The sequence below is a fragment of the Elephas maximus genome, chromosome 19 (assembly GCF_024166365.1).
Source record: "Elephas maximus indicus isolate mEleMax1 chromosome 19, mEleMax1 primary haplotype, whole genome shotgun sequence".
Lineage (NCBI taxonomy): Eukaryota > Metazoa > Chordata > Mammalia > Proboscidea > Elephantidae > Elephas > Elephas maximus.
Window position 1 is genome coordinate 28,720,345 of NC_064837.1, and position 11,437 is coordinate 28,731,781.

Below are 11,437 nucleotides of genomic sequence, written 5' to 3' on the forward strand. Positions count from 1 at the left end.
TGAGTAACTTTTCCCCAACAGTCCTCAGCCCTTCTACTGTTCCAAACACAGAATGGAACGTAATCTTCTGCTGTCCTCTATACGTACTGCCAGGGTCTTCCTAGAATCACAAGATGGTAGAACTAGATGGTTCCTTAAATGTTGCAGGGACACCTCCTGTTTGCTGAATACCTCACAATTAATCGAGTCATACTGTGATTATCTCATTAATCCTCCAACCCTCCTGTGCAGGAAAGAGGAGGAATCAGAGAGGTCAGGTAATGTTCTCAAGGCTATAGAGCCAGCTGGTAATTGAATCAGGACCAGAAGCAATATCTGTTGTCTCCACACCCAGTGGCTTTCCCTTTGCTCAATCAATTGATATTTAGATAAGAGACCTGAAGCCCAGAGAAGTAAGGAGGCTATTTAAGGTCACATAGCATGTCAGCTGAGAAAGGCTGGGACTAGATCCGAGTAATTCCCAGGTTACCACTCCCTGAAAAGCAAATCAAGTGTGAACAAGTCAAGAAAACTCACATGAGAGTGGACTCTTCTGGATTCTGGAGAGTGGCTCTGGCTGCTGCGTTGCTACAGTTTGATGAGTTTCACAGAGCCGGAAAAACCCCCTGAAAACTCTGGGACTGGGAGAAAGGGCTCGAGAGATGACAATTGTACTGCTGGAAACAGAGCTTGCGTGGTTTAAGGAGGTGTCCATCCCACACTTGACCACAGCAGGGCAGGGGGTGTGGTCAGCAATCCTGCTCTCTGACTCTAACTCAAGAAACAGATGGGCTGTGTCTTCTACACAGTAGCATCCCTTTGGAGATGGGTCATAAATGGTGGCTGATTGCTGCTGGTCTCCATTGAGGAGACCAAGGTATCTAGTTTGCCCAAAAGAAGCTCAAGGTATCAATCAATTAATCAAGGTGAGTCCTGAGGACTTGGTAACATAAAGGATAAAAGGGAGATAGGAAGGAAAGTGCCTGCCGTATACATCCATGCATTCTCTCATTTAATTCTTCACCTCAAACCTGGGAGAAAGACCCGGTTATCCTTGGCAAGTTAACGTCCAAGGTCAGGCAGCCAGTAAACAGCACTGACTACACGAATGCCCGGCTCAAAAGACCATGAGGTTTCCACTCCACTACCCGCTCCCTCCCAATGAGTAAATCGGCACTCTGGTTTATCAGTTAGTGACAGGGCTTCAGGCTGGTTTACTCTAGGAACGCTGTAGTGATCGTTAACACATTCTGGCCTCCCTGCTGAAGCCAGTTGGCCAGCCTGTGCCATCATCTGCCTGCAATAGCAGCTTCCTGATGGGTTACCCTGAAGCATCTCTATCATCTAGGGCCCTTTCTCACGGAGCAAGGTCGAAGCCTCAGATGTGGGAGCCATAAGTCAAGGTCCAAAGACAGAGCATGGATTAATTGTGGCTGAGGTCTCCAACAGAAGGGCCTGGTATTCCTGTGGAGATAAATTCTATGCCCAGTATCTCTTCCAGTCGGGGGCCACCTTGGGCCCCGGCAGCCCCTTCCCTCCTTATAAGAACTTTTGCCAGCACTGTACCAGTCAATGTGGGGAGCACCAGTTGCCATCAAGTCAACTTCCACTCATGGCAACCCTATGTGAGTCAGAGTAGAACTATACTCCATAGGGTTTTCAATGGCTAATTTCTTAGAAGTAGATCACCAGGCCTTTTTTCTGAGGTGCCTCTGGGTGGACTTAAATCTCCAACCATTCAGTTAGCAGCCAAGTGCAGTGACTGTTTGCACCACCCAGGGACTGCACAGTGGGTACAGGTGTCTACCCATTCTTTTCCCCCTTTTTTCTCTCCCTCTTCCCTTGCAGTAAACATTAACTAAACACAGCAATGCACTGTTGTAGATGCTGGGGATAAAATGGAGAACAAAAATATAGTCTCTGTCTTCACAGAGCTTGGAGTCTAGTGAGTAATATATTATTCATCAAATAATCACAACTCACAAATCATTGTAAACTGTGACAGATACTGGGAAGGAAATATATGGGGTATTTTAAAGAAATACAGAGGGTCCAATCTAGTCTTGCAGATTCAAGGAAAGCTCTAAGTTTGACCTGAGATCTAAATGATGACGGGGTCAGGTGGGAGTCCATTGCAGGGCATGTGTGAAGGCTCAGAGGCCTTCTCCTTAGAAGAACATAACGAAAGCCCGTGTGCCCAGAGGTCCAGGGAAAGTGGGAAAGGCATGTGCAGTAAGACTGGAGACCTACAGGGCTTGAGGGCTGGGTTGAGGCATTTGGATTGTACCCTAAGCGCGATGAAAAGCCACAGAAGTTCTCAGCCAGGGAGTGGCCACATGAGATGAGTAGTTTGAAAAGATCTCTCTGGGTGGATGTGGAGAGTGGAGGAGTAGGGGGCAAGAGCCGATGTAGTGAAGTCAGTTAGAAGGCTGAGGCAGACAAGACCAATTATGGTGGGACCCCATCCCCTCAGTGGGGCTGAAGGCAGTGGGCCAGAAGAACCTCTACCCTTCCAGGAAGCCCCAGTGAGGCTCAGGGCGGGCTGGAAGGACACTTGGGTGTCAGTTGGGTGAGTTCCACAGAGCTGGAGAAATTCTTGTGGGCAATGCAGAGAGGAAGCTCTCCCTGGGTCATCCACCTACCAGACTCTGGGAAGAGAAGCAGCAGATCAGCCCCATCCCAAATGGGAGCCCTGCAGGAAGAACCCAGAGCAGTGGCACAAGGGTACAGGCATTGCAAGGTTGGCTGCCCAGGGCACCATCAGAGGCTCCCCAGAGGCCAAAAAGGAACCCTACTCTCTATTCATTGCAGCCTCCTGGAGCCTGAGTACTCATCCTAAATGAAACCTCAAGAGAATGGCTAGTAGAGGTCCCATGTGATCTCAGCATCCACAGGTGGCAGAGTGGGTGGGATTGGGAGCTTCTGGCCCAGCATCCTCTCCACCAGGGGCAAAGAAATGGAGACAGCAGCGGTGGCCCTGACAGATGCCGACCCACAAGGTAGTGGTTGTTTCTATCCACACTGGGGGTTCAGAGTGGAGAACAAGAGTAATGAAGGAATGAAGGAGACCTGGAGAAATTCCTGGAAGAGGCAGCCTCAGAGCTTATGCCTAGGGCAGAACAGAGGGGTTCCAGCAATGGCTGCAGCCTAATTAGAGATCCTCGTGGAGATCAGAACGCATTGAGCTAGGACAAGACCATGATCCTGCAGCTTCCACCATGAACCAGAGAAAGGCTGCTTTGTGGTTGTCCCTATGACCAAGGTCAACCCAGGTTGGGAATGGGGGTGTGGCTGGGGAAATACATGGACATGGACATAACATAACCACACGGTTACCTGGGCTATAGCATAGGTGTGCCCAGGAAAAAATTAAGTGGGTTTCATTTGGACAAGGGTGGCTGGGGAGAGGTTTTCTGAAAAGGCTGCATAAGAAAACAACAGCTATACCTAGCTTTCAAGGATGGAAGGGAGATGACCAATGGCGGAAGTGGGGAGAAGGCAGGAAATGCAGCAAAGATGGGAGGTGAGCAAAGGCTGGAAGGGGGGAATTGCACAGAGTATGGGAAGCACTACTGCGAGGTCCCAGGGGAGGAGGAAAGCTTGGGGTGCTGTAGGGCTCAAGCATTAGGGGCCCAGGTGGATTGGTGGGCTCCTATAGCAGCACCACCGTTGTTCACCTCCTTCTCACCCTGAAGGCGGGACTTAACCTGTCCTGGACCTGAGCAATGACATGCCCTCTATCCTAGAAAGTCTCAGAACCTTTGGAAGTCACCTATGGATGGAAACCTTATTTCATGGGGAGGAAACTGAGGCTCAGAGAGGTGCACGGTCTTGCTCAAGGCCACACAGTAATAGCGGGAGAGCCAAGGCCAGCAGCCAGATCTTCTGCCTCCCAGCTCTTTTTCCGCTAGGCAAAGTCTTCCTTTTTCTGACTGGGTGATGCGAGTGTGTGCGGGAGGCAGGCATTGGAGGGGGGACACGGAGCCACAGATGAGTGAGTGGCAGGTCATCTGTCAGTGACAATCACTATGGAAACAAATGGCTGAGACAGATTGGGGCCCTGAAGCCAGGGGTCAAGCTTTTTTTCTTCCTGACTTCACATTTTGCCAGAGGAAGATGGTGTGTGTTGCTAAGATGTAACTCAAGTTTGACAGCTCTGGAGGCAGGGACTAGTCTTTGCTTCATCAGCAAAGCGACAGATGCCAACTGCCACCCTAGTTGCAGAGACTATGCCCTGTGTCACAGGGCTGACCTCAAACCACCATGGAGGTCCTCCCTCTGCTGCTCTCAGGCCCGGTGCTCTTCCCAGAGGTAACTGGGTATGGCATTCCCAGAGCATTCTTTGCTTTCTCCCAAAGAAGGAAGTTTTTTGTTTTGTTTTGTTTTGTTTTGCTGTTGCTATTGTTCAAAAAAATTTTTTTAATTGTGGTGAAATATATAAAACATAAAATTTTTCATTTTAACCATTTTTAGGCATACAATTTGGTGACATTAATTACTAATTATATTCACAATGGTGTGCAAACATCACCACTATCTATTTCCAAAGCTATTTCTGAATCCCAGACTAGCCTTTTTTTACTTTACCACCCAGAATAAGGAGCCCTGGTGGCACAAACGGCAAGTGCTTGGCTGCTAACCAAAAGCCTGGCAGTTCTAACCCACCCAGCGGTTCTGCGGGAGAAAAGACCTGGTGATTTGCTGCCATAAAGGTTACAGCCTACAAAGCTTGCAAGCAGCCAACTAAAGACACATCAGTTGGTCCCAACTGCCTTGGAACAAAGGAGAATGAAGAACACCAAAGACACAAGGAAAATATTAGCCCAAGAGACAAAAAGGGCCACATAAACCAGAGGCTCCATCAGCCTGAGACCAGAAGAACTAGATGGTACCCGGCTGCAACTAATCACTGCCCTAACAGGGAACACAACAGAGAGTCCCTGATGGAGCAGGAGAAAAGTGTGGACCGGAATTCAAACTCACATAAAAAGACCAGACTTAATGGTCTGACTGAGACTGGAGGAGCCCTCAAACCCATGGCCCCTGGACTCTGTGTTAACCCAGAAGTAAAACCATTCCCAAAGACCGCTCTTCAGACAAAGATTAGACTGGACTACAAAACATAAAATAATACTCATTGTTAGTTCAAGCACATATATGAGTCCAAATGGGTGGCTCCTATTCAGAGGCAGGATGAGAAGGCAGAAAGGGACAGGAACTGGCTGGAAGGACAGGGGAAACCTGGGGTGGAAAGGGGGAGTGTGCTGTCACATTGTAGGGATGTGTATAAAAATTTGTATGCGAGATTAACTTGAGCTGTAAACTTTCACCTAAAGTACAATTTTTAAAAAAGATTACAGCCTAGAAAACCCTACGGGGCAGTTCTGCTCTGTCACACGGGGTCACTATGGGTAGAAATCAACTCAGCAGCACCCAACAACAACAACAAAAGCAACATATTAAAAATAGGAGTCCCTGGGTGGCTCCAGTGGTTAAGCACTTGGCTGCTAACCTAGGAGGTTGGCGGTTTGAACCCACCCAGAAGTGCCTCAGGAGAACGGTCTGGCAATCAGCTTCCAAAAGATCACAGGCATGAAAACCCTATGGAGCAGGTCTACTCTGAGGTGCGTGGGGTTGCCATGAATACAGAATCCACCTCACAGTAACTGGTTTGTTGGTTATAGTAAAAATAAAAGATCTTGCTCTGTCTTCATTGTTTGCTTTTTTTACTTTTTTTTTTTTTTTTTTTTACTGTACTTTGGATGACGGTTTACACAGCAAATTAGTTTCTCATTAAACAATTAATACACATACTGTTTTGTGACATTGGTTGCCAACCCTGCGACATGTCAACATTCTCCCCTTCTCAACCTTGGGCTCCCCATTTCCATTCGTCCAGCTTTCCTGTCCCCTCCTGCCTTCTCATTCTTGCCCCTGAGCTGCTGTGCCCATTCTGTCTTGTATACATGGTTGAACTACGTGTGTGATTGTTTGTTTCAAAGGCCTGTCTAATCTTTGGCTCCCCAATTCATCTCTGAATGCTCCATGCCCTACATTTTAGGACAGAAACCTAATGGGGAGAAGATTGAAGAAATTAGTAGAGAATATGTGTGGGATACGTCTCAGATATTTTGGACATGTTATCAGGAGGGACCAGTCCCTGGAGAAGGACATTACACTTGGTAAAGTAGAGGGTCAGCGAAAAAGAAGAAGACCCTCAACAAGATGGATTGATACAGTGGCTACAACAATGGGCTCAAGCATAACAATGATTGTGAGCATGGCACAGGACCAGGCAGTGTTTCGTTCTGTGGTACATAGGGTTGCTATGAGTCAGAACCAACCCAACAGCCCTAACAACAAGAACATGCATGGGCTACATTTGCACAGCTCTTTATAGTTCGCAAAATACTTCTACAGCCCTCATTGCATTTTATCCTCAGAGCAACCCTTCATAGTAAGAGAATATAAAAGTACCACTTCCCCAATTTAGAGATGAGGTTACAGACCCTAGGAGGTTAATGGACTTGGATTCAAATTTAAATCTCCTGACACCAAATCCTGTAATTTTTCTACTGGTATTACCTTCTTTTCTCTAAGCATGATTAAATACTTAGGAGAAATAAGCCAACATCCACTGAATGATAATATTTTTTAAAACGGAGTAAATAATCACAGCTGTTAGTGCTTACTGAGCACCCGCTGTTTATACCAGGCCCTGTGCTAAGCACGTGACACACACTTTCTCACTCAATCTATGCACCACCTTGGTGAGGTGGGTGTTATTATACCCACTTTACTGGTGAGGAAACTGAGGTTCCAGGAGCTAAGTCCTTGTAGTTGTTTCTTCTGATTCACTTTCCTGGTGTCTGGTTGCCTTGTAATTTAGTTATTTTCGATTGTAAGGTATTCATTTTCTTGGAATTTTATTTGTGGAAACTGCTGGCATCCTAGAATGAAGATAGGTTCTAGGCAGAATTTGTGTTACCAAAACCAAACCAAAGCCAGTGCCGTCAAGTCGATTCCGACTCATAGCGACGCTATAGGACAGAGTAGAACTGCCCCATACAGTTTCCAAGGAGCGCCTGGTGGATTCAAACTGCCAACCCTTTGGTTAGTAGCCATAGCACTTAACCACTACGCCACCAGGGTTTCTTAGAATTTGTGTTAGCTTCTGAGAATCCAGAGTTACTCTAAGTGAAATTTCTGTCTTAAGGTTTTCAGATCACCCAGGTATATATATGCAGTCTGAAAACCTGTATGAGAACTTGCTGATGGTTCTGAATCTTCAGTGGTAATTTAGCAACCCCTTCCACTCAGTGTCTAAGTTTAAGATTGCTTATTTTCCTTGCATCTCCCAAGGTGGGGTGTATATCTGGTTCATCCTATTCTGAGGGTGTGACTTTTTGGGGTCTAAGCTTTCCAGGGAGAGAAACACCTGTTAGACTGCCCATCTCTGGGTTCAGGGTATTGATGGTGATAATAGTTGTCAGAGAAGGATAACAGAACCTGCTTACCGAGAACTTTCATATCCGTATCTCATTAGACTCAAGGAGAAGCCCACTGAGTAAGAAGTCACCGAAATATCTATACTGATAGGGCACCGATGCTCAGAGGGAGAGCCAGGCAGGGAAGAGTGGAGAGAAGTGGAGGAGAGGTAGACAGAGGAGGCAAGGCCGTGGCAAAGCGTGTACGGCCGGATGGACAGGGAGACCTTGCAGGGGAAAGGAAAGAGAATCAGGTGAGCGCCAAGAGAGCTGGGTTCTAGCAGGTGCATAACCATGCACAATTCACCCTCTCTCTGAGCTGCACTTCCTTTATGTGCCCAATGGGGGCATTTCTGCCCTGCCTGCTTCCCAGGGTTGCCCTGGTTGTGAGGTGAGCTAACAGCGGTAGCCGTCCTTGGCACGCTGGGAAGAGCTATTCAGATGCCAGGCTACTGTCATTGCAACCTCGGTCCCTCTTGGCCGGATTCATCCTGCCAGAGCAGAGTGGTGGAGGTCCAGCTGGTGGTGATCTCAGCCTTCCCGTAAAATGACAGGTGAGACCCCGCTGGCTGGGCAGCCATCCCTTCTGCTTTCTGCACTTCTCCCAGAGTTTCTGAAGTTGAACATTGGAGTTCCCCAATAGAATGGGACCACTGTATTGTCAAGAGTTTCTAAGGAGAACCTCTGCACAAAGGTTTGCACTTCACTACTAACCTAAAGGTTGGCAGTTCAAACCCATCTAGTGGCACCATGGAAGAAAGTTCTAGTGATCTGCTTCCATAAAGATTACAGCCAAGAAAACCCTATGGTGCAGTTCTACACTGTAACATGTGGGATCTCCAAGAGTAAGAAGTGACTCGATGGCCACGGAGTTTTTTGTTGTTTGTTTCTTTCCAGCTCTCACATGCCTGCTGCCGTCAAGTTGATTCTGACTCATAGCGAACCTACAGGACAGAGTAGAGCTACCCCTGTGGGGTTTCCAAGGAACAGCTGGTGGATTCGAACTGTCGACCTTTGGTTAGCAGCTGTAGCTCTTAACCATAGCACCACCAGGGCTCTGACTCAAGGGCTGACCATATTCCTACTCTTTTAAGTCTGATCTCATACGGCTGCACAGCCTGAGATGGACCAACAATGCAGGAGACAAAACAGCCTCTGGAGGCAGAAGCTTGGCTTCAAAGCTCAATGTGCCTCTCATCAACTGTGAGGTCTTGATCTTATGTCACGTAGCCTCCCAGAGTCTCAGCTTCCCCAGCTTTAAAAAGAGGACTGTGGTGTCTATTTCACGGAGCTGCCAGAAGCATTAAATGGGTAGCATATTCACAACGTCAAAGCTCATCACAGGCATAAGGGGTTACTAGTGTTTTTGTGCGGTCTCAGGGCTGGGAGATTCACTGACATGGGCCAGGGCTACAGTCATGGAGACTGAGTTGAGCCAGGAGAATTGTTAAGTCAAGGCAGCCAGAGGTACCATCGAGGTATCATTGTTTCGGGAGAAGACAAGTTGAGAGTCAAGAAATGGTGCTCAGTGATAAATGCAAAGCGGAAGGGAAAAGGCAAATGGAGAATGGGCAGCAAAGGTGCTAACCAAGAAGACCCAATTCAGCAGGGTCAGATGTAGCAAACAGATTAAGAGAGCAGTTTAGAACTAGACCTCCAACTCTACCTGTGCTTTGAGCTCTCCTACCAGGCCACACATTGTTAGAGTGGCAGGAGGAGCCATGGTGGCCTAAAAGAATCCCACGAAGCTTCTCCAGGTCTGTTTTTGCCTCCCTTAAAGTTTGGCACCAAGAAGCTCCTGATCTGACTCAGCTCCCCGTGAAAAACAAATCGATCAGCCTTTCAGCGATTTGCTTGCTTCCAGAGTCAGCCTCCAGCCCCTAGCAGCAAGCAGTCCAGAGGAACGCTAAAGCAGGCAATAAGAAGTAGAATTCATGCCTCACTGGCTGCAAAGCTCAAAGTGGACAAGACAATGAGATTAAAGCATAAAGATACATAATTAGATTCCGACAGGGAAATCCCATTTGTGGTGCTTGGGAGGCATTCCCCGAAGCAAAGATGAAAGTGAGAGATCATCGGACCTTAGCATACCACATGCCACAGCCATGTGAGTCATTAGCTGTGATTGAGGTGCTACACACCTTCTAAGTGGTGAGTGGGAGGAAGGGACGGGATCCTATTACCAGCTCCCTTTGTCTCAGCATGTCATGGTCCTGGTGGCTGCTCCGTCCAAGTTCATGCACACAGGCCTCCATAATCATATGGAATCTTTTATCCAGAGACAGGCAGAGAGCAGGCGATGTTGACAACTGTCTGTCTTTCCAGAATCCTTCCCTGGCCACCTCATGATAGAGTGAGATGATAGGACAGGGGACCCTGAGGTTGGAGGGAAGTCACAGGCTGTCAGAAGTTCAAGGTGCTTCAGCCATAAGTGCCAACATTTCTTTGAATGCTAAAAGAAGGTGGGACTCTATTTCACCTGGCTTTGCATCAGGCCTCTTCTGAACAAATAAAGACCTATTATACACATGGTCATTAAGACATTCATTTGTTCATTCATTTAACATATAGTACATCCTTCGGTGGTCCAAGTGGCTTACAACCAGCTGCTAGCCTAAAGGTTTGCATGGGCACCCACCCAGTGGCGCCATAGAAGAAAGGCCTGGCAATATGCTTCCATTAAGATTACAGCCAAGAAAACCCTATGGAGTGGTTCTACTGTGCAACACATGAGGTCGCCATGAGTCAGAATCAACTCGACATCAACGGTTTTTTTTCCCCCCCTTCTTGTGGTTATTCACTATACAGTATTTAACATGAGTTGTTGTTTTTAGTTGCTGTCAAGTCAGCTCCAACTCATGGTGACTTTATTATAACGGAATGAAATGTTGCCTAGTCCTGAGCCATCTTCATGATCATTGGTATGTTTGAGTCCATTGTTGGAACATTGGCTACTGTGTCAATCCATCTCATTGGGGGTTTCCCTCATTTTTATTGGCCTTCTACTTTGCCAAACATGGTGTCCTTTCCCAGTGACTGGCTTTTCCTGATACACGTCCAAAGTAGGTGAGTCCAAGTCTTGCCACCCTTGCTTCTAAAGAACATTCTGGTTGTATTTCTACTACGACTGATTTGTTCATTCTCTTGGCAGTCCACGGTGTATTCAATATTCAATCTTTGATTGCCTCACATGCATGCAAAAGTTGGATAATGAAAAAGGAAGATAGAAGAAAAAATGATGTGTTTGAACTGTGGTGTTGGAAAAGAATATTGAATATATTTTTTATTCACATAGTATGCCAGCCACAGTGCTCAATGCTGGGTATATAAAAAATGAACAAGACACATACGCCGCCCTCCAGGAACTCACAGTTTAGTGGGGTTCACCTCACCTGGCAGGGGTGTGTGCAAGGAGAGATGGAGAAGACTCTCCTACCCAGGGAGCTTAAACTGAGAGTCCAAATGAAGGCAGAGCGGGCAGTTCCATGTGGGGGCCACTGGGAAGGCTGAGCCAGCAGACGAGGTATGTCCAGCTGGCACAGACAAGCCTAAATACAGGAGGGGTGGCAGACAGAGGGCCAGGTGACCAGGCATAAATAAAGATTGGCAGAAGCACAGAAGCATCGAAGGCATAAGTGTAGCAGGCTGGGGCAAGGAGAGGCAATGGGGGCATTTCATGACACCATCATGCTCACTGTCCTGCCTTCCCTGGGCCCGCGCCCCCTGAGAGTAAGGTATAAAGTCCTGGCTCCCACTGAGTGGAGGAAGAGAAGCAGAAGTTTCAGAAATCTGATGGAACATGAAGTATGAGAGGATGTGGAGGCTGATGTGCAGATTCTGAAGCGATTCACAGCTCTATCTGCCCTACAGCAGTGTAAACATCACATATTTTTAATCAAGATGGAAGTAAAATCAAAGGAAAACTATTAGCACCATCTCAAGGGAAGAGCTCTCAGATTGTGCCTCCCTCC